Below are 23,313 nucleotides of genomic sequence, written 5' to 3' on the forward strand. Positions count from 1 at the left end.
GCTGCACATGCTACATTTGAAGCTGTCAAGAAAGTAGAAAAGTTTTTTAGGCAAGAGCAATATTATGTCTGCAACTACACTGACGTGACAAGGTAATGGGATAGCGGTATGCACATACACAGATATAGCAATATCGCATACGCGAGGTATAAAAGGGCAGTGCACAGGTGGAGCTGTCATTTGTACTCATATGAGAAGTTTATGGCAGCACATTGGGAATTAACAGACCTAAAACGCATAATGATAGCTGCAGCTACTCGCATAGGACATAGGACTACCACTTCGGAAATACACCACTGGCCATTAAAATTGCTACACCAAGAAGAAATACAGATGATAAACGGGTATTCATTGAACAAATATATTATACTAGAACTGACATGTGATTACATTTTCACGCAATTTGGGTGCATAGATCCTCAAAAATCAGCACCAGAACAACCACCTCTGGCCGCAATAACGGCCTTGTTACGCCTGGGCATTGAGTCAAACAGAGCTTGGATGGCGTGTATAGGTACAGCTGCCCATGCAACTTCAAAACGATACCACAGTTCATCAAGAGTAGTCACCGGCGTATTGTGACGAGCCAGTTGCTCGGCCACCACTGACCAGACGTTTTCAATTGGTGAGAGATCTGGTGAATGTGCTGGCCAGGACAGCAGTCGAACATTTTCTGAATCCAGAAAGGCCCGTACAGGACCTGCAACATGCGGTCGTGCATTATCCTCCTGAAATGTAGTGTTTCGCAGGGATCGAATGAAGCGTAGAGCCACGGGTCGTAACACATCTGAAATGTAACGTCCACTGTTCAAAGTGCCGTCAATGCGAACAAGAGGTCACCGAGACCTGTAAGCAATGGCACCCCATACCATTACGCCGGGTGATATGCCAGTATTGCGATGACGAATACACGCTTCCAATGTACGTTCACCACGATGTCGCCAAACACGGATGCGACCATCATGATGCTGTAAACAGAACCTGGATTCATTCGAAAAAATGACGTTTTGCCATTCGTACACCATCGCAGGCGCTCCTGTCTGTGATGCAGCGTCAAGGGTAATCGCAGCCATGGTCTCCGAGCTGATAGTCCATGCTGCAGCAAACGTCGTCGAACTGTTCGTGCAGATGGTTGTTGTCTTGCAAACATTCCCATCTGTTGACTCAGGGATCGAGACGTCGCTGCACGATCCGTTACAGCCATGCGGATAAGATGCCTGTCATTTCGACTGCTAGTGATACGAGGCCGTTGGGATGCAGCACGGCGTTCCGTATTACGGTCTTGAACCTACCGATTCCATTTTCTGCTAACAGTCATTGGATATCGACCAACGCGAGCAGCAATGTCGCGATACGATAAACCGCAATCGCGATAGTCTACAATCCGACCTTTATCAAAGTCGGAAACGTGATGGTACGCATTTCTCTTCCTTACACGAGGCATCACAACAGCATTTCACCTGGAAACGCCTGGTCAACTGCTGTTTGTGTATGAGAAATCGGTCGGAAACTTTCCTCATGTGAGCACGTTGTAAGTGTCGCCACCGGTGCCAGCTTTGTGTGAATGCTCTGAAAAGCTAATCATGCACATTGCAGCATCTTCTTCCTGTAGGTTAAATTTCGCGTCTGCAGCACGTCATCCTCCTGGTGTAGCAAGTTGAATGGCGAGTAGTGAGTGTGCATCCCTAACTCTCCACAACACATATTCACCTTTTTGTGCTACGGTAGGAGCATGTTTCATTCCGGTTCCCAGTTTTTACTATACCATTATTTTCAAATCAGACTGCCATAGTTTGGCAACCGACGTAGATTTTTGTTGACTCGGGCGACAACCGATCCTGCATAGGGTTTTTATTATCTTTAGAACCACGTTGCTTCTATCGAGGCAACTGATAATGCTTTCACAAACAACTGGGCTACCATTAATTACATGTATCCGTCTAGCTTCTAACAAAATTTGCATCGATTCACACAAACCTGAAACATAGAAATAGTGCGTGTAAAAATTCAGCAAACACGCATTTTTTATTTTATTTTATTTATTTATTTATTTATTGTTTTTTTTTTTTGCACGTAAAATCCAAACGAAGCTGGATTTCTGAAAGCTAGTTTTCAAATGGTTCAAATGGGTCTGAGCACTATGCGACTTAGCTTCTGAGGTCATCAGCCGCCTAGAACATCTTTCTTGGTGTAGCAAATTTAATGGCCAGTAGTGTTCTAAACATTCATGGTGGTGTCTGATTGTTCTATATCGTGTCTCCCTACCACTTTCGCGCAACGACGCCCTGAGCGTGTTTTTTAGGGAATTAACTAGTTTGAATCTGGGACCTGTTGCTGGTAAGGAGACGCCAGACCACACATGCCATGTAGAATTCAGAAGAGTTCAGTGAGACTAGCGATGATATAACCAAATACTAAATGATCTCAGCGTCAGCTCCACTAAACTCCCTGTAAAAGAATCTTAATACTAACTAAATTTAGTGGAAAGGGTTCAAGGCTTTCCTATTTTTAGTTAGTTGGTAAAATAACGTCGAAAAAGCAGTTAAGTTTACCATTGGAAATTTTATTCTACTCATAAAACATCGTTTATAAATTGCACTATTAATAAAAGGAAATGTTTTAATACAGGATGGTAAAAACCAACTGCGTTCAACAAAAATGTGAACGAATAATCCCTAAATGGGTTTCCAAGTTCAACAATGGATTGAAGGATGACCTATGCCATATCACATCTATAATCTAGATTTAATTTAAGTTTCCCAAAAGAGAAAACTATCAAAATGGTCTACAACTATCAAAATGGTCTACAGTGACCCTCAATTATCTTTAATTACTTATTTAACTTGTCGTAAATTACAGTGGCTGATGTGGCTTCTCAATAACTATATAAAAGAAAAATCCTCGCGTTTCATCTTTTTTTCAAGTGGCAAATGTGAACACCATGAGTTTTAATTAACGATCGACACTAGTATTACGCAAAAAAGGGGTGTAACAGATGAGACTTCTGCAGTTCTGAGTGAAGCTTTATGCGCTCAAAAATGCGGCATCGCGTGCGTTCATTACCTTGTCGGTGTTTAGGCAGCGTCAGGGCGGCAGCGGCCGGCGCAGCAGCCATCCAGCTCGCCGTCTTGGAACCAACTCTTCCTAACTTCTCCTTACTACAATTTACCGAAGTTAGTTTTAAAGAAACTATCTTGCTGTGTTTTCATCTGACCAATCAGGGTCTCAATGTTAACCTTAAGCTGCGCCTACAAAAATTCTGTCTATCCAATGAGAAACGTTATACTTTTCGTGGTGAGGCAATGTTTTTAAAGTTTGCAACATAACAGAGACGCTAAAAAGTCTCACGCTAAAACCTGCAGCTAGTGTGGTCCTTTTAGCGTTATCGTAAGATCTATACTGCTCATCTGGAGGGCTCTATCTTTTAACATGGGCTGGGCAGTGATCCTAATGTAACAGACACGCGAAAAGGCTCACGCTAAAACTTGCCGGTGGTAGTGGCCCTTTTTGTGTTATCGCAAGGTCTATACTGTCTTTCTGGAGGGCTCCAGCTTTTAACATGGACTGGGGGTTGTCCTTGACGTACCTGAGACGCGAAAAAGTCTCACGCTAAAACGTGCGGATGGTGAGCCCTAGTGGTTAGTTGGAGACGTGGGTGTCCGTCCCTCCGTCCGTTATCGTAGGGCCTTCTAGCTTAACACGGTTCTGCTCTCGGCTTCTGTCCTCGTTTCTCCCCTCGGAACTGCGTCTGCCTCACGGTGGGAAGGTACGACATGCATTTAGGCATTCTTGTGTTAGTCTGTGGTATTCCATTTGCTCACTCGCTACTCGTATTACTTTGGTTAATTTAATGTCACGATTTATTCCGAGCTGTGTGACATACTACTGGATTTGCTTATCATGTCAGGGTTTTCATGTAAGGTGTTGGATTTGCCTGACACCTTACAGTGTAGTTAGGGAATGTAAGGGTCTACGGGTTTGCACTAGCCGTACAGTACGTAACACGCTCTCGCCAGCCGACCTATCTTGGAATGCTGACAATTTGCTCGGTCAGTAGACGTGCGTCCGGTCTCTGCGCCACAAGAGAGTAAGCCCCTGTTCGCCGTGCGTAGTGCGCCGTAAAACAAACGCGGCCTCGGTCGCGAATGTGTCTCCTTTCCTAGCTCAGCATGAAGCCTTTCGATACGACCGTAATTAGCCGGTGTTAGGATGTCAGACACAGTGATTATGATTGCGCGTAGCGTGCGTGTTTTATAATCAGTCTCTTGTTAATAAACTGTTTAAACTACTTCTCGGTGTTCGCTTATTCTGTACCTCAGGGACCCACTGCTTACGAATCCTGACAAATATTTCGTGTAGTTACCATCCGGGGGTAAAAACACAAACAGCCTCCTTATAGGAACTTAATATTCCGCAGCGTCAAGAGTGTGATGCTGATACCAAATCTGAGGCATCACCTCTCACTACGGATAATGCTGTGGCACATGCGTAGAGTTGTCAGTGCTAATAGACAAGCAACACTGCGTGAAATAACTGCAGCAATCAACGTGGGACGTGCGACGAAAGTATCCGTCAGGACAATGTGGTGAAATTTGAAGTTATTGGGCCATGGCAGCAGACGACCACAGCGAGTGCCTTTGCTAACAGCACGACATCGCTTGCAGCAACTCTCCTGGGCTCGTGACCATAACGGTTGGACTAGACGACCGGAAAACCGTGGTCTTGTCCAGATTTCAGTTGGTGAGAGCTTATGATAGGGTTCGAGTGTGGCGCAGACCCCAAGTTGTCAACAGGGCACCGTGCAAGCCAGTGGTGACTCCATAATTGATTGGCTGTGTTTACATGGAATGGTGCAACTGAATCGATCATTGACAGGAATCGATTATGTTCGGATCAATTTCAACCACTCATGGACCTCACGATCCCATTCAACGAATTTTCATTGATGCCAAAGCGCTTTCTCACAGAACAACAACTGTTCACGATTGGTCTAAAGAACATTTAGGATAGTTAGAGCGAATGGTTTGGCCTCCCAGAACAATCGAAATGAATCTCGTCAAAAATTTATGGAGCATAATGGAGAGATCAGTTGGTGCATAAAATCCTGCACCGGAAACACTTTCGCAGTTATGGACGGCTGTAGAGGCAGCATGGGTTAGTATTTCTGCAGGGAATTGAGTCCATCCATCCCATGTCCAATTGCTGCACTACGCAGGGCAAATGGGGATCCGGCACGAATTTATTAGATATACCACGACTTTTGTCGCCTTAGTGTATTTATTTACATGTTTCACCAAGAAGTTATCAAACTTCCAATCGCAAGTCCCAAACCAAACAAACTGTTTTGTAAGAGATTGGATTTTCATTTTGCAGCAGTGGTTCTGAGTTCGAGTCCCTGTCGAGCAGAATGTTTGAGATCAGTGCACAATCTGCTGCAGACTGAAAGTACATTCTGGTCGTAGTCCCCTAGGCTGTACCTAGCCCAGTTTGTCCGCTGGAGTGATCGCGCTCCATGATATGTAGAAATTCTGTGAGGTTTGGAAGTTGGTTGAAGAGGTGGTAGCGGAAGTAAAGCCTTGAGGGCATATTGAAAGGGAAAGGTTCGGAATTCGTTTCCAGGAACGGCACAAATGTTAAATTTGTCAGGAAGCTACATGTAATTTATTATTTGTTGCGTTCTTTGATAAAACAGAGAAGTAAGATTCTGTTTTAAAAATCAAGCTGCATACCGTTTTAGCGAAACAACTATGTTTCATTAGTAAGCCTCACTAGTTCATTTACTAGATCTTATCGCGTATATGTACTGAGATACGAAATGAGAGATTAAATTTGCTAAAAGATCTGAAGCAGCTAGGAACTGAGACGATGACTGTCACTATGAATTGGAGGCCTCTCGGGAGATATTTGTTATTGTTTTCAACAGTGAGCTGCAAGTGTTGTTCTGAACTTGCTAGCAGTGTCCTGTAGTCCGAAATGTCTGCAGTCAGTCGTTTAGCATTAGCATCACGATTGTAAATTTTGCCAAAACTTCCGCATGCCGTATTCAGGTCCACCATATTTAGCACCTTAGCGCACCGATAGTCAAACGATTGATACCTGAAACAGAAAGAGACGATATTGATAACTCAGGAAATTATATATATGAGTTACATCGTAGACTTCGTTACAGACCCTAGCACCCGATATCAGTATGTTGTTGTTGTTGTGGTCTTCAGTCCTGAGACTGGTTTGATGCAGCTCTCCATGCTACTCTATCCTGTGCAAGCTTCTTCATCTCCCAGTACCTACTGCAGCCTACATCCTTCTGAATCTGCTTAGTGTATTCATTTCTTGGTCTCCCTCTACGATTTTTACCCTCCACGCTGCCTCCAATACGAAATTGGTGATCCCTTGATGCCTCAGAGCACGTCCTACCAACCGATCCCTTCTTCTAGTCAAGTTGTGCCACAAACACCTCTTCTCCCCAATTCTATTGAATACCTCCTCATTAGTTATGTGATCTACCCATCTAAACTTCAGCATTCTTCTGTAGCACCACATTTCGAACGCTTCTGTTCTCTTCTTGTCCAAATTATTCATCGTCCATGTTTCATTTCCATACATGGCCACACTCCATACAAATACTTTTAGAAATGACTTCCTGACACTTAAATCTATACTCAACGTTAACAAATTTCTCTTCTTCACAAACGCTTTCATTGCCATTGCCAGTCTACACTTTATATCCTCTCTACTTCGAGCATCATACCATCATCAGTTATTTTGCTCCCCAAGTAGCAAAACTCCTTTACCAGTTTCAGTGTCTCATTTCCTAATCTAATTCCCTTAGCATCACTTCGACTACATTCCATTATCCTTGTTTTGCTTTTGTTGATGTTCATCTTCTATCCTCCTTTCAAGGCACAGTCCATTCCGTTCAACTCCTCTTCAAACTACTTTGCTGCCTCTGACAGAATTACAATGTCATCGGCGAACCTCAAAGTTTTTATTTCTTCTCCATGGATTTTAATACCTACTCCGAACTATTCTTTTTGTTTACCTTAGTGCTTGCTCTATATACAGATTGAATAACATCGGGGATAGGCTACAACCCTGTCTCACTCCCTTCCCAACGACTGCTTCCCTTTCATGTCCCTCGACTCTTATAAGTGCCATCTGCTTTCTGTACAAATTGTAAATAGCCTTTCGCTCCCTGTACTTTACCCGTGCCATCTTCAGAATTTGAAAGAGTATTCCAGTCAACATTGTCAAATGCTTTCTCTAAGTCTACAAATGCTAGAAATGTAGGTTTGCCTTTTCTTAATCTTTCTTCTAAGATAAGTCGTAGGGCCAGTATTGCCTCACGTGTTTCAGCATTTCTACGGAAGCCAAACTGATCTTCCCCGAGGTCGGCTTCTACTAGTTTTTCCATTCGTCTGTAAAGAATTCGCGTTAGTATTTTGCAGCTGTGACTTATTAAACTGCTTTCATTGGTATTGGAATTATTATATTTTTCTTGAAGTCTGAGGATATTTCACCTGCCTCATACATCTTACTGACCAGATGGTAGAGTTTTGTCACGACTGGCTCTCCCAAGGCTGTCAGTAGTTCTAATGGAATGTTGTCTGCTCCCGAGGCCTTGTTTCGACTTAGGTCTTTCAGTGCTCTCTCAAATTCTTCACGCAGTATCATATCTCCCATTTCTTCTTCATCTACATTCTCTTCCATTTCCATAAACTGTCCTCAAGTACATCGCCCTTGTATAGACCCTCTATATACTCCTTCCACCATTCTGCTTTCCCTTCTTTGCTTAGAACTGGGTTTGCATCTGAGTTCTTGATATTCATACAAGTGGTTCTCTTTTCTCCACGGGTCTCTCTAATTTTCCTGTGGGCAGTATCTACCTTAGCCCTAGTGAGATAAGCCTCTACATTCTTACATTTGTCCTCTAGCCATCCATGCTTAGCCATTTTGCACTTCCTGTCGATCTCATTTTTGAGACGTTTGTATTCCTTTTTGTTTGCTTCATTTACTACATTTTTATATTTTCTCCTTTCATCAATTAAATTCAGTATTTCTTCTGTTACCCAAGGGTTTCTATTAGCCTTCTTCTTTTTAACTACTTGATCCTCTGCTGCCTTAACTATTTCATCCCTCAAAGCTACCAATTCTTCTTCTACTGTATTTCTTCCCCCCATTCCTGTCAATTGTTCCCGTATGCTCTCCCTGAAACTCTGTACAACCTCTGGTTCTTTCAGTTTATCCATGTCCCATCTCCTCAAATTCCCACCTTTTTGCACTTTCTTCAGTTTTAATCTACAGTTCATAACCAACAGATTGTGGTCAGAGTCCACATCTTCCCCAGTAACTTCTCTGATTTCAGCTCTTCAGGAAGAATAAGTTGCGATTCCTCCACAGACATTCAGACTCGCAGCAGAGTTCAGGCCGTCATACAGGAGAAGGGTGGACACATCCCACATTAGTGTTCTCCAATATGCTCTAACATTCTGCGTGGTGCCTGTTTGTTCTAAGTCGTGTCTCCCTCCCACTTTCGCGCAAAGACGCTCTGAGCGTGTTTTTTAAGGAATTGACTAGTTTGAACCTGGGACCTGTTGCTGGTAAGGAGACGCCAGACCACACATGACATGTAGAATTCAGAAGAGTTCAGTGAGACTAGCGATGATATAACCAAATACTAAATGATCTCAGCGTCAGCTCCACTGCACTCCCTGTAAAAGAATCTTAATACTAACTAAATTTAAAGGAAAGGGTTCAAGGCTTTCCTATTTTTAGTTAGCTGGTAAAATAACGTCGAAAAAGCAGTTAAGTTTACCATTGGAAATTTTATTCTACTCACAAAACATCGTTTATAAATTGCACTATTGATAAAAGGAAATGTTTTAATACAGGATGGTAAAAACCAACTGCGTTCAACAAAAATGTGAACGAATAATCCCTAAATGGGTTTCCAAGTTCTACAATGGATCGAAGGATGACCTATGTCATATCACATCTATAATCTAGGTTTAAATTAAGTTTCATTAAAGAGAAAACTATCAAAAATGGTCTACAGTGACCCTCAATTATCTTTAATTACTTATTTAACTTGTCACAAATTACAGTGGCTGATGTGGATTCTCAATAATTATATAACAGAAAAATCATCGCATTTCAGATTTTAAGTTCTAATAGCAAATGCGAATACCACGAAGTTTAATTGACGATCGACACTAGTATTACTTAAAAAGGGGGTGTAACAGATGAGACTTCTGCAGTTCTGAGTGAAGGCTTATGCGCTCTCATGTGGCATCTTGTGCGTTCATTACCTTGTCGTTGGTGAGGCAGCGTCAGGGGGCAGCGGGTGGCGCAGCTCTACACACCTCGCTGTCTCGGAAGCAACTCTCTTCTAACTTCTCCTTACTAGAATTTTGCGGAAGTTGGTTTAAGGAAAGGTATCTGGCTGTGTTTTCAACTGACCAATCAGGGTCTCAATGTTAACCTTAAGCTGCACCTACAAAAATTCTGTCTATCCAGTCGGAAACGTTATGCTTTTCATGGTGGGGCAATGTTTTTAATGTTTGCGATGTAACAGAGATGCGTATAGTCTCACGTTAAAACTTGCAACTGGTGTGGCCCTTTTAGTGTTATCGTAAGATCTATACTGTGCTTCTCGAGGGCTGTATCTTTTAACATGGGCTGGGGGGTGGCCTGGGCGGTCGGTCGGAACGTGGGTGTTCATCCCTTATCGTAGGACCTTCTAGCTTAACACGGTTCTGCTCTCGGCTTCTGTTCTCGTTTCCCCCCTCGGAAGTGAGTCTGTTTCACGGTGGGAACGAATGACATTCATTTAGGCATTCTTGTGTTAGTCTGTGGTATTCCATTTGCTCACTCGTTACTCGTATTACTTTGGTTAGTTTAATGTCAGGATTTATTCGGAGCTATGTGACATACTGCCGGATTTGCTTATCATGTCAGGGTTTTCACAGAAGGTGTTGGATTTGCCTGACACCTTACAAGGTGTACGGATACTTTTCATCAGCTACTCCGGTACAATCTTGCCCAGTAAAGCACTGAGACGTTCAAACCAACCTTTGGGCAGATGCCAGCTCTACGTTAGCGTTTAGTGGGGGCAGTGCGGTAACGCTGTTTCTAAGCTCCAGCGGCGGGAGGGGGGGACGGTGTGAGGTGGTGAGGCGTGAGAGGTCATCCTGTCCTCTGGCGAGGCCGCAGGTAAGCGAGCAGGCGGCCGGTTCTCCGTACGGCGGCCGCGGCCAGACGCCGTAACCGGGGCGGCAAGGCCGTCGCGAGGCCGCTTACGTAATGCGCGGGGCGCGAGCCTCTGTAACAACGGGAGGCTGCCGGCTGCCGCTGCCGGCTGCCGCTGCCCCGGACACCCAGGCGCGAGGGGCTCGCGTCGCTACTCGTCCGCAGGAAAAACCTCGTTGCCTTAAGCATTCGTGGCACGGGACGAGGACGTGCAAGCAGACGGGATGTACGAGGTGCATTCAAGTTCTAAGGCCTCCGATTTTTTTTTTCTAATTAACTACTCACCCGAAATCGATGAAACTGGAGTTACTTCTCGACGTAATCGCCCTGCAGACGTACACATTTTTCACAACGCTGACGCCATGATTCCATGGCAGCGGCGAAGGCTTCTTGAGGAGTCTGTTTTGACCACTGGAAAATCGCCGAGGCAATAGCAGCACGGCTAGTGAATGTGCAGCCACGGAGACTGTCTTTCATTGTTGGAAAAAGCCAGAAGTCACTAGGAGCCAGGTCAGGTGAGTAGGGAGCATGAGGAATCACTTCAAAGTTGTTATCACGAAGAAACTGTTGCGTAACGTTAGCTCGATGTGCGGGTGCGTTGTCTTGGTGAAACAGCACACGCGCAGCCCTTCCCGGACGTTTTTGTTGCAATGCAGGAAGGAATTTGTTCTTCAAAACATTTTCGTAGGATGCACCTGTTACCATAGTGCTCTTTGGAACGCAGTGGGTAAGGATTACGCCCTCACTGTCCCAGAACATGGACACCATCATTTTTTCAGCACTGGCGGTTACCCGAAATTTTTTTGGTGGCGGTGAATCTGTGTGCTTCCATTGAGCTGACTGGCGTTTTGTTTCTGGATTGAAAATTGGCATCCACGTCTCATCCATTGTCACAACCGACGAAAAGAAAGTCCCATTCATGCTGTCGTTGCGCGTCAACATTGCTTGGCAACATGCCACACGGGCAGCCATGTGGTCGTCCGTCAGCATTCGTGGCACCCACCTGGATGACACTTTTCGCATTTTCAGGTCGTCATGCAGGATTGTGTGCACAGAACCCACAGAAATGCCAACTCTGGAGGCGATCAGTTCAACAGTCATTCGGCGATCCCCCAAAACAATTCTCTCCACTTTCTTGATCATGACGTCACACCGGCTTGTGCGAGCCCGAGGTTGTTTCGGTTTGTTGTCACACGCTGTTCTGCCTTCATTAAACTGTCGCACCCACGAACGCACTTCCGACACATCCATAACTCCATCACATGTATCCTTCAACTGTCGATGAATTTCAATTGGTTTCACACCACGCAAATTAAGAAAGCGAATGATTGCACGCTGTTCAAGTAAGGAAAACGTCGCCATTTTAAGTATTGAAAACAGTTCTCATTCTCGCCGCTGGCGGTAAAATTCCATCTGCCGTACGGTGCTGCCATCTCTGGGACGTATTGAAAATGAACGCAGCCTCGTTTTAAAACAATGTGCATGTTTCTATCTCTTTCGAGTCCGGAGAAAAAAAATTGGAGGCCTTAGAACTTGAATGCACCTCGTACGAAGCCACGAGACAGCATAATCGGCACACGGGACGAGCTGATTGAGGTGATTCTGCTCCAACTTCATAAGGCCTTTGTGCGACCTCGACTAGAATACGGATGTCAAGCTTATGGATCTGCAAGAGCTTCGTACCTCAAAATGTTGGATGTGATTCACCATGAGGGTATTAGGCTTTCAACGAGTCCAGTTGCTAGTCTATGTGGCGAGGTTGGAGAGCCCCCCCCCCCCCCCCCCCCCCTGTCCATTCTGCTTCTTCTCCTCGTGGTACGGCAAGCATACAGGGCCAAGTCCACTCCTCTTTCGTTGGCGTCCAACACCTTTTCACAGCCGGCACTGGTACGTCTCTTCCGCCACCGACCGAAGGCAGCAAAGCCGTTTGGCATCCGTGCAAAGGAGAGTCTCGAGTCAGTACACCTGGAGGTCCTCCACCAGGGATGGGGCAGGGGATCTCCCTGGCTACTACAAAGGCCAAGATTACTTCCTGATCTGGCTGCTTACAAGAAGTATTGCACCCCAGACCACCTTTTTAAAATTAAATTTACTGAGATTTTAGACCGTGCAGTCTAACGCACTGCTTTCCGGGCGGGAAGGCGTCCCGGTCCCCGGCACGAATCCTTGCTGCGGATTAGTGTCGAGGTCCGGTGTGCCGGCTAGCCTGTGAATGATTCTTAAGGCGGTTTTCTATCTGCCTCGGTGAATGCGGGCTGGTTCCCCTTATTCCGCCTCAGTTACACTATGTCGGCCATTGCTGCCCAAACAAGTTCTCCACATACGCGTGCACCACCATTACTCTACCACGCAAACATGGGGTTACACTCGTATGGTATGAGACGTCCATGGGGTTCAATACAATACAATATTTATGATAATAATACTAATAATAATATAATAAAGAAGGCATCAAGAATGGTAGTTATTAATTTTGTAAATCTGAAGCCTTGTTCGGTTTTAGAAGAAGTGGAACGGACAGTAAAAGTGAAGAATATTGAAATGGCTGTTAGGAAAGAAAAGAATAGAACTGTGCTCCCACCTAAGGTGTTTTGTGTAGTATGGCGGCTCTTTCTTCAGTATCATGTAATTCGTTGTTAAAAGTACTGATGAAGTTAAATGAGTGATAAATCTCTGTCAAAAGGGTATTGTTTTGGTAATAAAATATCTGTGAAGTAGGCCATGGCTGGTTTCGTTCTTACAAGATGGCACACTACGTCAACAAATGGACGATCGTTTATTATTAACTACAACAACTTAAAAGTATGAGGGTTGCCCAGAATGTAATGCAGCGTATTTTTTACTCAGCCGAAAACAACGCTGCAAATGCGAAACGTTACGTATATATTATTTGAAGCCTTCTGAGTGAGTGAGCCAAGTTTCCTTCACTTCCGAGACATAGCGTAGCTGCAGGACAGATTCAAAATGGCGTCTGTAAGTGATTTACGTTACAAGCAACGTGCCGTCATTGAATTTCTCACTGCAGCGAAAGAGCCTGTGGGGAATATTCATAATGGCTTGAGCAAAGTCTATGGCGCATCTGCTGTCGACAGAAGTACAGTTACTCGCTGGGCACGGAGGGTGATGTCATCGGAAGGCGGTTCGGCGGAACTCCACGATTTGCAGCGGTCTGGGAGACAATCCACGGCTGTCACACCTGAAATGTCGCAGCGAGCTGATGTTGTCATTCGCGAGGACAGATATTCGTGGAAGACATCTTGTGGACGATGACGAGGTGAATCACACAGCGAAGCACTGGTCCGCCACAAGGATTGGTACCAACAGGGAAAACACTTCCTTGTTTCGCGCTGAAGGAAGGTCGCACAACAGGATGGACATTACGTGAAAAAATAAGATGTGTAGTTAAAACACCATTCTTTCGTGTGTATAATTCTCATTATGTTCAATGAAGAATTGTTGGAACAAAAAATACGGTGTTTTACCTTCTGGGCAACTCTCGTACTATGCCCTCACAATGTCACTAATTACACGTTCTTCCTTCCGCAGCACTACTTATATAGAGGACTTTCCAAATCGGAACAGTCTTCCTGTGAATAACTGTAGCACACCATAAACACGCTTTGTAGCAGGTACTTTTAAATATTACAAGTCGGCCTCCAACAGTCTTTCCACACCGATCTTTAATACCCCACCGTAAGCTTTTGTGGTTGTCGCGAATTATAACGTCAACCAGTCCAACAAACCGCCGTTACACATTCCTTCATCCACTGCTGACCTTCCACTGTCTCCATCTCCCTATGCATCTCATTTTACACAAATGTTAATTTCTCTGGACATAGCACTGATACCTGTATAAAACTAACACATACTCATAAAATTTGAATATTTCGGGTAACGTAAGTAACGTTATTAATAAAAATCCATAAATAAATGAACACACGAAGGAAAAATCAATTTCAGTATTTGTAAACAAAACACTAATTAGGTAACTTCGTTTTTTCGACGTGATACTAAAAACTTTATCCCTCATATGGACTACGAGTGGAATTTAAAGATATTGCCAACAACACAGCAGATAAAATGTTTCCTGGCAACACTAACGGCCACACGAACTGCAGTTGAATATCAGAAACATTGCAAACCACTGTTACCCGGAAATACTTGGGGCATTACATTTCCGGGCCATAAATTTTAATATGGCCACGCTATTCCCACAAAATAGACGAAGGCTAGCGGAATGAGTGCTGTTCTTCTCCTTTTACATCACACAACGAACCAAGGTAGAAAGAATAAGAAAAATCGGGCTTGCATGGTGAGTTCTTTTTTAAGTTAACTAAATGTTTCAGAAAATTTAACTGACGAGCTGACAATCGACACATAAATTTTCCAGTATTTTACCAGAATATCGAAATACGATTTCAGTTATCTTGTACAAACAACTGGTCTGAGAATTGGTAAAATCAATACAATTATGAGACGGTGTGTGCTAGCAACAACACGATTTGCAATCACCCCTCAGTTAAGGGTATTGGTGATTCGTACAAAAGTTTAATCTATCTATTTGAAGTGCACTGCCGGCCTCGGTGGCTGTGCGGTTCTAGGCATTTCAGTCCGGAATCGCGTGGCTGCTACGGTCGCAGGTTCGAATCCTGCCTCGGGCATGGATGTGTGTGATGTCCTTAGGTTAGTTAGGTTTAAGTAGTTCTAAGTTCTAGGGGACTGATGACCTCAAAAGTTGAGTCCCATAGTGCTCAGAGCCATTTGAACCATTTTTTTGAAGTGCACTATTCATCAATTAGCGTCTTGGTACCAAAAGTACACAGTGCTTTGGTAGAAGGCCTGAAGTTAAGTTTGAAATAAGATAAAATTTTGTATTTATAGTTTATTTTTGTTCTAGAGCATACAAAACTGTATGCACAATCAATTCCTGCTTTAGGCATGTTTCGAGACAGTATGAAACTCATAGAATCAAATGCAGACCATGTGGATGAACGGCTGCCTGCGCTGTCATTCTGTCTATGTAAGTCTTTTACCTCGCATTTGGCATAGGTTCGATGGCTTTGGATTTTTTTATGCCTTTCAATTCCAAGCTTATCGCCAACAGCTTGGCATCTGTATTTTTCCAAATTGCGATCATTGCAAGCGTTACTTTTAACGTTCCATTCTTTTAGTTGTAGATGGGCCTCATTTATAAAATTCAACGTTCTGTACTCTGTCTACATCTTCACTGCTGGAAACAAAAAAAATCACAACATCAAACAACTACACTGCCAAAATATCGTAAAAACTAAATAGACCAAAAATGAATATTTTGATTTTCTGTCATTAAGTACAATACAACTTGGTTTAAATTTTAGCCTCTTCAAAGTATCCACCCGTTGCACTCAGAACAGACGCACAAACTCTTCGCATTTTGGAGGTAAGATTTTGTAGTGCACTTGGAGATATTGCAGTCCAACACTTCTGTAGGTTACGCTGTACATCTTCAACATTAGATGCTCTTCGTTTTGTGACCTTTTGTACGTTCATCCCATAACAGTAGAACAGGAGTGAACTCAGGTGACCGACTTAGCCATATCATATTCTTCAGTTGGGCACACTTCTCTTTTCTGTTGACGTACCCTCTGCACAATTTAGAAGCATGTTGGAGATCATTGTTCTGCTGCAGAACAAACCCGCGGACAATAAGTTCAAAATGGCTCTGAGCACTATGGGACTTCTGAGGTCATTAGTCCCCTAGAAGTTAGAACTACTTAAACCTAACTAACCTAAGGACATTACACACATCCATGCCCGAGGCAGGATTCGAACCTGCGACCGTAGCGCTCGCGCGTTTCCAGACTGTAGTTCCTAGAACCGCCCCGGCCATTTCGGCCGGATGTCAATTAGTCTCTTATCATATGAAACTGCATGGTTGATCAGTATCGTGTGATATCTTACCTTCTCTAATGTTCAATTAATTATCACTAGATGACCGAGTTCATCGCCTGCAAAACACCATCACACCATGACCTACCCTCCACCATGCTTCACCGTTGGCGTCAGACACTAACTCTTGATAATTATGTTCTCCACGAAGTCGAGGAACAAACATTCGACGATCGTTTCGAAATACTTCAGACCTAGATCCGTCCATGAATAACACCGTGGACCATTGCTGCACTTTCCATTTTTTATGTTGCTATCCCAGGTGCAACACTTCCGCCTTTTTTTTTTTTTTTTTATTTTATTTTTTTTTTTTTGCGGAATAAAGATTTTTTGGTAGCTCTGTGCCGCTCAATGCACCTCTTTAAACCTTGTTCATGAAGACAGCGTTGCACTGATGAGACAGACACAGGAACTGTTCGCATGCTCTTTACTTCTTCGCTAATTTCAGGTGAAGCACGAGACCTCTTATAACTACTCTGTACGCATATGAGCTGGTTTTCCCAGTATGATGTTACTGCGTGTCTTCCAGAAGGCGAAACGCTTGTTAATTTGCTAGAACCGTTGCAATGTAAACACCACTGTAGATTTGGCTACGCAAACTTTAGTTGCTATTGTTGTATTAGAATAGCCTTCCTCGTGCAAAGCTACAATTGCAGTATGTATTTCAGTTCCAGTCTCCAGCTGATCAGGTATATAAACACACTGCTAGATGCATACAGCGTACTTGTAAACTAAATAACTGCTGCACATAGAGCTGAAGGAATGAGGCCTATTCGAATGGAACCATCGTAGGTAAACGGACGTCAGTGTCGCTGTTCGTATCCATCAGCAAACAACCAATGAAATACAAAATGTAGGTGCTTAGTTTTTACGTGTTTATACTGGTTTTATTATCAAAATGAGGATGTGATAGAACAGTCAAAACGAAATCCCAGTTTTAACCAAAACTCCATAGTTGTGGCAGGTGATCGAAAACCTTTGACCGGTAATGTAACAAAACAAGCGATACGAATATATAAATGCATACTTCCAAAGAAAAGTGATACGATATTGCTTTCGTTCAGACACGTGACTTCAGCGCTCTCCGTGAGATAAATAGCAAACATAGGTGAGAGCAAGGGGGAAGCATTTATAGGGTGATTTCTTCCACCGTGTTCAAACTCCAGGGAATGATACGGGACCCACGCGACCGCTACGGTCGCAGGTTCGAATCCTGCCTCGGGCATGGATTGTGTGACGTCCTTATGTTAGTTACGTTCTAAGTTCTAGGGGACTGATGACCTCAGCCATGAAGTCCCATAGTGCTCAGAGCCATTTGATTGATACGGAACAAAAAAGATCTCATGCAATTATGTTCGTAAATGCGAGATTTACTTGCTAGAGACCATTTATTCAATCACACATTGTTACACAGACTGCGGTCTACTAAGCGCTGTACCATGCAGCCACAGTTAAAAGTATGCATGGTTACCTCCTCGAGGTCGTACAGTTCCTCATATGTCAGTGCATCAGGAGGTCTATCCCCGCCGACTACAACCACAGTATTCAACTTTTGCAACAGTGTTTTGCCATTTGTCAGTGACAGGATCGATTCAGGAAGCAGGAAATCATGAAGGGTGTACCCAAAATGTTCGGACAGAGGACTTGAGGGAAATGTGATCAACACCGTGGAAGGCGACCTCCGTGCCAGTACCAGACAGTACGCCCGCCAGTACAGGGTAAGCGAGACGACCGTGTGGAGCATTCTCGATGACAATTGTTACTACCTGTACCACTTACAGCATGTGCACGGCTTATTAGCGACAAACTTTCCACATCGGGAGCAGTTTTGTCGATGGTTTCTTCACAAGGCAACCACGGTTTCTGCATATGAGTCATCCATTCTATTCACAGATGAGACCACCTTTTCACGGAGTGGTATCTTCAACGTTTGTAACAGTCACCTGTGGTATAGAGCATGCAGAACGCACATGGTGTGGTGATAGCGGATCATCAGCATCGGTGCAGCCGGAATGTGTCGGCCGCGATAATTGGCAACCGTTTTTTCCGTTCACGTCGCCTAACAGGCCGGAACTATAGGCGTTTCTTGTGGGCGACTTTGCCTCCCTTGCTAGAAAAGTGGCTGCTACATGATGGTGCACCAGCCACTTCGCCGTTAACGTCTGGACGCATCTCAATTGTGTCCTCGCTGGTCGGCGGATCGGACGAGGCGTCCAGTTGAATGGCCTGCTCATTCACCGGATCTCAAACATTGCAATTCCTGGTTATAGGGCCATATAAAAGTATCGTGTATGCTGGGTCCATTCCACTGGAGCAGCGTATTCATGCTGCTTTTGACACTGTTCGGATGTAGCCTGGCTGAAGTGAACGTGTGAGAACGTGCTACGTACACGCATGGGTTGAGGCACATGGAAGTCATTTTCAACGGATACTGCGACCGTTGCTGCATGGTACAGCGCGGAGTAGACAGCAGTCTCTGTTACAGTACTGAATAAATAGTCCCTCGAATGGAAACCACGCATTTCCGGACGTAAGTTCATTAGAGCTTTTTTATTCCGTATCCTCGCATCGGTCAATCACTGGAGTTAGTGCACGGTGGAAAAAATCAGTCTATGTAGACAAAAGACTGACAAATATGGCCAGGTCGTTGCAGATATTTTCCGTTCCTGGCTGACAAAACCGCCAACACCTCGGCAATACGCCGGAAACTACTTGTAACAGCCTACTACATCTGCAATAACGACCTACCATACCCGCAATCTTGTTATGTATTGCAGCAGTGTTGAGGCAACACTATTTCAGCCACACACTGCCGTAAAATATTACCCTTGTAGACGCACATTATCGTTCTTCGTACTACTGCGTCTGTGTGGCGCATCCCGTCTGGCAGAGGCGTTTCACGGAAGGTGAGTCAGACGTAAACAGCCCGAAGCGCAGTGCAGCAGAATACGTTAGCGAGTCACGTCCACAGCACAGGGGCGGCCCCTGTCGCTCTGATTTGGGCTGGCGGTCCGCGGAACAAAGGGGGGAGGCGGGCGTGCTGGGAGGCCGGACCGACCATGACTCACACACCGGCGCGCTGTCCTCGACTCCAGCCACAGCCCTGACACTGGCCGCTGCAGCCGCCAGCACACCATGTGCAGGCGCGAGCACGTGCCAGTCTGCGCACGCTCCGCCAAAAGTCGCGGCAAGACCTTTTTGCACTGGATTCCCCACACTCACCAACAACTGCATTGGTGGTATGTTCTGTCCACAAACTGATGGGCGACAAGTTCTCGCACTGTGATACACTGATGAGCCAAAGATACTCGTACACCTGCCTAATATCATGAAGAGCCCCCGTGAGCACGCAAAAGGGCCCCAAGACGACGTTGCATGGACTCGACTAATGTCTGAAGTAATTCTGGAAAGAACTGACACCGTGTATTCTGCAGGGCTGTCCCTAAATCCGTAAGAGTACGAGGGTGTGGACATCTGAACTTCGCGTTGCAGGATATCCCAGAGACGCTAAATGATGTTCATGTCTATAGAGTTTGGCGGCCAGCGGAAGTGTTTAGACTCTGAAGAGTGTTACTGGAGCCACTCCGTAGCAATTAAGGACGTGTGGGGTGTCGCATTGTCCTTCTGGAATTGCCCAAGTCCGTCGGAATGCACAATGGACATGATTGGATGCAGGTGATCAGACAGGATGCTTACGTACGTGTCACCTGTCAGAGTCGTATCTAGACATATTAGGGGTCCCATATCACTCCAGCTGCACACGCCCCACACCTTTACAGGGCCTCCACCATATTGAACAGTCACCTGCTGACATGCAGGCTCCATGGATTCATGACGTTGTCTCCATACTCGTACATGTCCATCCGCTCGATACAATTTGAAACGAGACTCGTCCGATCAGGCAACGTGTTTCCTGTCATCAACAATCCAATGCCGGTGTTGACGGGCACAGGCGAGTTGTAAAGCTTTGTGTCGTGCAGTCATCAGGGGCACACGAGTTTGCCTTCGGCTCCGAAAGACCATGTCGATGATGTTTCGTTGAATGGTTCGCACGTTGACTCTTGTTGATACCCCAGCATTGAAATCTGCAGCGATTTGCGGAAGCGCTGCACTTCTGTCACCTTGAACGGTCCCGTCTTGCAGGACCTTTTTCCGGCCACAGCGATTTCGACGATTTGATGTTTTACCGGATTCCTGATATTCACAGTACACTCATGAAATGGTTGTAGAGGTCCCTATTTAATTGCTACCTCGGAGATGCTGTGTTCCATCGCTCGTGCGCATACTATAACGGCACGTCAAACAAACTTAAATCTTGATAACATGCGATTGTAGCAGCAGTAACTGATCGAACAACTGCGTTAGACACTTGCTGTCTTATATAGGAGGCATTTGAATACGCATGCCTCTACCGAGTCTTTGGCGCTTCAGTGTGTTTCTGGTCTTACAGCCATAATATTGAGCTGCAAGGAGCTGTTGTTAGAGGAGCAGAGATGACAGCATTGGAGGGATCACGGTGTGAGGTACCGCTGACAGAGGGTTTGTTCGGTACGGCCATCTTGAGAAAGACCGCCAAAACTGTAGTCCTCCACCATGATTGATTGCTTCGTCCGGAAGTAACGGTCCAAATTCATAAACTTGTGCTATTAGTAATGGAAAAGCTATACAATGAATTTACTTGCATTTCATATAAAACCATCTCTTAATAGCAGGCTATCATTCTATTATTTCCAAATCTTTAATTATCAGCAGAATAATAAGCAACAGCTAAACGAAGAGGCAGACGAAGTGCTTCGGAAACCATCGGCTCGCGCCTAACTTGGGTGTGCGGGCGAAATGGTTCGGCTGTAAGGTAAGAGCTGACTCGGCTGTGTTGGAGGACAGACATGTTGTCTGCCTTAGTTGATATCGGTTAACATCTTACCAATATCTGGTTTTTTGGACATGTAATTGAGAACTAGTGTGATAGCAATCATGCAAACATGCCAGTCATTATTTTGTTTGATGTGATTCTTGAGTTTCTCCCGACGTATTTGATAATCAAAATATCCACGGGTGTACTGCCGGTCTATAGTGTCCAACGGGCACAATATTTCGGCGATCAAACATGTCGCCATCATCAGGTGAACTGACGGACTGAGCTCCTGTGAACGTGCCGGCACGGAGATCCGTACGCTATGGCTGCTCAGCCAGCTGACAAAGGCAATGCTACAGTTGTTGTCTCCCATAAGGACTACACTGATAAGATGCAGAGCCTGCTAAATGACGATTCCTACCGGAAGATCAGCGTTGACCCTACAAAGAAGGTGGAGAACAAGACGAGGGTTCTTCTCAAGGACGCAGATTTACCGGAGGGTGACGCTAAGAAATTGTTACCCCAAGGTCCGGTACCGCCTAGGCTATATGGACTCCCGAAGGTTCACAAAGAGGGGGTACCATTACGCCCCATTGTCAGCAACATCAGGGCACCTACATATTTGTTGGCCAAATACCTGACGGGAATGTTAAGTCCTTATGTGGGTAAATGCCCTCATCACATCCGTAATTCCGTGGATTTTGTTAAACGCCTTGATAGCTTCAGGTTGGATGAGTCAGATATCATGGTGAGTTTTGACGTCGTTTCCTTGTTTACGAGGGTACCCCTGCGAGAGTCGCTAGAGTTGATTGGTCAGAGGTTTGACGAGAATACCACTGAACTTTTCAGGCATGTCTTGACTTCCACGTATTTTCTTTTTAATGGAGAATACTACGAACAAACGGAGGGAGTCACCATGGGTAGCCCACTCTCACCGGTGGTGGCGAATTTGTACATGGAGAACTTCGAGGAGGAAGCCCTGTCGTCATCCGAATGGAAACCCACTTGCTTTTTCCGTTACGTGGACGACACGTTCGTCATCTGGCCACATGGTATGGATAAACTCCTTGACTTCCTTACACATCTAAACTCCATACACCCCAACATCAAATTAACTATGGAGACTGAAAAGGAGGGTAAATTACCTTTCCTTGGCGTCTTGGTCAGGAGAATGGCTGACGGCACCCTAGGTCACGGGGTGTATCGAAAGACAACACACACTGATCTGTATTTGCACGCAGACAGCTGCCACCACCCTTCACAGAGGAATGGGGTACTTAAAACTCTAGTACATAGGGCGCGCACTATCTCTGACACAGAGAGTCTACCCCAGGAATTGGAACATCTGAGAACTGTGTTTCGAAAAAATGGGTACTCAGAGTGGCAGATCCAACGTGCTCTCCGCCCAACCACTGCAGCACAACCTGTTGATATGGATGAAGTCACGAGGGAGGAGGTAGGCACTGCATTTATTCCATACACAGGCGCACTCTCGGGGAAAATCGCCCGCATTCTGAAGAAACACCGTGTCAGAACTGTGTTTTGTCCTCCGAATAAAACTCGTGCACTGGTGGGGAGCGCCAAAGATGACCTCGGTTTGAGGAAGGCTGGCGTGTACCAGATTCCGTGTCAATGTGGCAAGTCGTATATTGGTCAGACGATGCGTACTGTCGAGGATCGATGCCGTGAACACCAGAGGCACACTCGACTAATGTATCCGAGCAAGTCGGCGGTCGCTGAACATTGTTTGTCGGAAAATCACGCTATGGAGTATGACCGCACGAGGATTCTGGTACAGACGTCGAGATACTGGGACAGCGCTGTTAGAGAGGCCATCGAAATTCGCACCAATGACGACCTCATAAACCGTGACTGTGGCTATAATCTTAGCAAGGCTTGGGAACCAGCGATTGGGTTAATCAAGAGTAAATCGAGCAAACGCATAGTTGTGACGACCACGGCGGACAGAGCCATCACACCGACGTCATCTCAGACGCCGTCGCAATCTGTTCCACCGCGAGACCGTGGCGCGGGGCGCGGACGGCGGAGGGAGCGCGCCGCGGGCGGAGGGTATTTAAATCGGCCGCCGCCGCGACCGAACCCAGTTCCCCCTGAGCAGCCATAGCGTACGGATCTCCGTGGCGGCACGTTCACAGGAGCTCAGTCCGTCAGTTCACCTGATGATGGCGACATGTTTGATCGCCGAAATATTGTGCCCGTTGGACACTATAGACCGGCAGTACACCCGTGGATATTTTGATTATTATTTTGTTTATTTCCTGTGA

Source organism: Schistocerca gregaria, chromosome 3, assembly GCF_023897955.1.
Source record: "Schistocerca gregaria isolate iqSchGreg1 chromosome 3, iqSchGreg1.2, whole genome shotgun sequence".
NCBI lineage: Eukaryota > Metazoa > Arthropoda > Insecta > Orthoptera > Acrididae > Schistocerca > Schistocerca gregaria.